The sequence below is a fragment of the Tamandua tetradactyla genome, chromosome 9 (assembly GCF_023851605.1).
Source record: "Tamandua tetradactyla isolate mTamTet1 chromosome 9, mTamTet1.pri, whole genome shotgun sequence".
NCBI lineage: Eukaryota > Metazoa > Chordata > Mammalia > Pilosa > Myrmecophagidae > Tamandua > Tamandua tetradactyla.
The window spans coordinates 104,930,714-104,934,148 of NC_135335.1; the positions used below are offsets into that span (position 1 = coordinate 104,930,714).

At 39.0% G+C, this 3,435-nt stretch overlaps 1 pseudogene; it reads left to right on the plus strand.

Annotated features, from left to right (window-relative positions):
- The first annotated feature begins 1,123 nt into the window (after positions 1 to 1,123).
- LOC143646258 (small ribosomal subunit protein eS26 pseudogene) lies at positions 1,124 to 1,469 on the plus strand (annotated as a pseudogene).
- The last annotated feature ends 1,966 nt before the right edge of the window (positions 1,470 to 3,435 follow it).

The window sequence follows — 3,435 nt, forward strand, 5'->3', positions numbered from 1 at the left end:
AAGTTTCAGTGGCTGAGAGATTTTGAACAGAGTCAAGAGGTTATCCTGGAGATGATTCTTATGCATTTTATAGATAACCCTTTTTAGTTTATGGTGTATTGGAGTGGCTGAAGGGAAGTACATGAAATGATTGAGCTGTGTTCCAGTAACCTAGATTCTTGACGATGAGTGTATAACAATATAATGTTTACAATGTGACTATGCAATTGTGAAAACCTTGTGTCTAATGCTCCTTTTATCCAGGGTATGGACATATAAGTAAAAAAATATGGATAAAAAATAAATCAACAATAGGGGGGATAGGGGGTAAAATAAACTGGGTAGATGCAAATACTAGTGGTCAATGAGAAGGAGGGTTAAAGGGTATGGTATGTATTCATTTTTTTTTCTTTTCCTTTTATTTATTTTTCTGAAGTGGTGCAGATGTTCTTAAAATGATCATGGTGATGAATGCACAAATATGTGATGATATTGTGAGCCATTGATTTGTACACCATGTCTGGACTATAGATGTATAAAGATTTGTCAATAAAAATATTTTTAAAATAAGCAGGTGAAATTAATTTTTATGATACATATTGTTTGACTCAACATATCAAAATCTTATACTTTCAATATGTACTTTATATATATATATATGTACTGTGCTATATATATACCATGCACCCAATATGTATTTAATATATTTTAATGAGATATTTTACATTCTTTCTCTTTACATTAAGTCTTGGAAGTCTGATAAGTATTTTACATTTTCAGCACATTTAAGTTTTACATACCCACATTTCAAGTGCTCAATAACTGCATGTGGCTATTTGCTGCCCTAATGGGTAGCACAGCTCAGGATGTTGTGGATGATCTAGTAAAAAGAAAGCTCAACATTCAGCAGACGGAAAATTCCTGGAGCAATATTCTTGATGTCATTAAAACAATGAGTGTCAGGGTGCATGGAGAGTTCAGTGGTTAGAATGCCCATTTTTCATGCAGGAGACCTGGGTTCGATTCCTGGACCATGCACACACACCCCAAAAAACCAACAATGGCTGTGAAAGTTCTCTAAATATTTCAAAAATATGTTTAAATAAAAGCAAATGTGCTCCTCTCTCTGGTGTTCATTTCCAAGATGACAAAGAAAAGAAGGAACAATGGCCCTACCACAAAAGGCAGCAGCCACGTGCAGTCTATTCAATGCACCAAATGCAGGCACTGCATGCACGAGGATAAGCCATTAAGAAGTTCCTCATTTGAAACATAGCAGAGGCTGCAGCCATCAGGAACATTTCCAAAGCAAGTGTCTTCGCGACCTATGTGCTTCCTAAGCTGTATGTGAAGTTACATTACCATGTGAGTTGTGCCATTCACAGCAAGGTGGTCAGAAACATATCTCATGAAGCCGGAAGGACAGGACACCATCACCTCAATTCAGACCTGTGGGAGCTGCCCCATAATCTCCACCAAAGCCCATGTAAGGATCTGAGTCCATAAAGACTGAAGAAAAACTACTTTCTGGAAAAAAAATAAAATGGAAATTAAAAAAAAAAAAAAAAAGCAAATGTATATTACAGCCTTTGAAAGGATATCCTACTGAGTGCTTGAGGGAAGTTAGTCTTAGAGCAGGCAGACTGACTTGGATCACTCATGTCCTTCTTTTTTTTTCCCCCAGACATAATAGTCTCATTGGGAGTGTGCTCCATGTAAGGTAATGAGATACAATTCAGCACAGAGAGAGTAGATGACAGGATGGGGATTAGGTTGAGACAGGAAACTGAGGGGATGTAAATGTACCAGACAGAAAATGTAAGCAATAAAGAGTGCATTAGGGCGGGCCGCGGTGGCTCAGCGGGCAAAGTGCTTGCCTGCTATGCCGGAGGACCTCGGTTCGATTCCCGGCCCCAGCCCATGTAACAAAGACAAAGAAACAAAATACAATAAAAACAAGAAAATGTTTAAAGATGTTTCCCTTTCTTCCTTCCTTCCTTCCTTCTATCCTTCCTTCCTTCTCTCTGTCTTTCCTTTAAAAAAAAAAAAAAAAAAAAAAAAGAGTGCATTAGGAGACACTGGTTGTCAGAATAGAGATCAAAAAGCTTTCTGTCCGTGAACTCAGCTTCAACCTTGGGGCAACTCTGAGGGAGCAGAAGACACTCTGCTCAGGGTCTAAACGTCAGGCTATTCCTGAAGATGCTGGAAACTGTTCACTAAACATTTCCCTAATGACTACAAAATTGCAAGGCCTTTCCAAGACTCACAGTAAATCAACTGTCTAGGTAAGAAAATGGTTGTAAGGTCTCTTAGGTCATCTATTTCCATTTTTCTCTCTAACTCCAACCCTGGAGCTGGGTTGTGTCAATCTTTGATTTCAGTTAATGGAGGTGTAATTCAGAGTTCAAACAGCTGCCAGCTAGTTCCAGGAAAAGTTGTGGGAGTGTTTGGATACTTCTGAGAGCTTCTCAGGGATCCCAATACCTCTGCCTCTTTCTGAAAAGAGCTTTGACTCTAGGTCCAATCACCTCCTTCCTTAAAATGAAACAGAACTCAGATGCTCTGGAAGCATTGGCTTCCTGTGAGAAACAGGAACTGGTCCTCACTGTCCAATTTTTGTCTCTCAGGATCCATCTTCCTCTTAGAGCGGTGATTATTTATTTATTTATTTATTTATTTAGAGATGTAATTTTTGAGGGTGAGGGAATTTGGGTCCTTATTTAGCTCCCGTCCATGGGATAGATACATCATTCTTCTTTAATGTCCCTTAGTATGGTAGTGACTAGTGGAACATTCATACCATACTCTACTAAACAGCAGGGTATAACCTCCCTGCATAACTCAAGGCTGCTCACAAGTTTTGGTTTTGTTAAAAAAAAAAAAAAGAAAGAAAGAAAGACTGGATACCTTTAACTTCTCACTCTTGAAATACCCTTAAGTTTTTTGAAGTTTGGAAAGCTATGGGAGTACCTCCCCAACCTGCCTTAGATCTGCTTCTTGGGTACCACCTATGCACCACCACCAAGATCATGTTATTTTAAATTTGTCTATTCCTGGGAAGAAAGAAATTTAGAAAGAATGAAGATATGCCAAATTCTCATGACAGCTCTGCAAAATAAGAGCTTCCGTTTCCTGTTATTACTCCTAACTCAAAAGAAAACAAAACTTTGCAAGTGTAGCGCTAAAAGATCCCAAAGAGCAACAACCCCTGTCCCAGTCTACACACACTCCTTGACTGGTCTGTGGATTCCTTTTTGTCCACCAGACAGCTTACCTGGAAGTCATCTTACTCTAGATAGTCAGAAAGAGGTAAGGGTTACCAGTAAGCCTTCCTTAGTGTTTTCCTTTCTTCTTTCCCTGAGGAGCTAAGTGTTTTGGGTGGTTGTAAGCCAATTTGGAATCAGACCTATGAGTTTTGTTAGCAAAGACTCTGTAGGAGTTAGGTTCGGCTGTCAA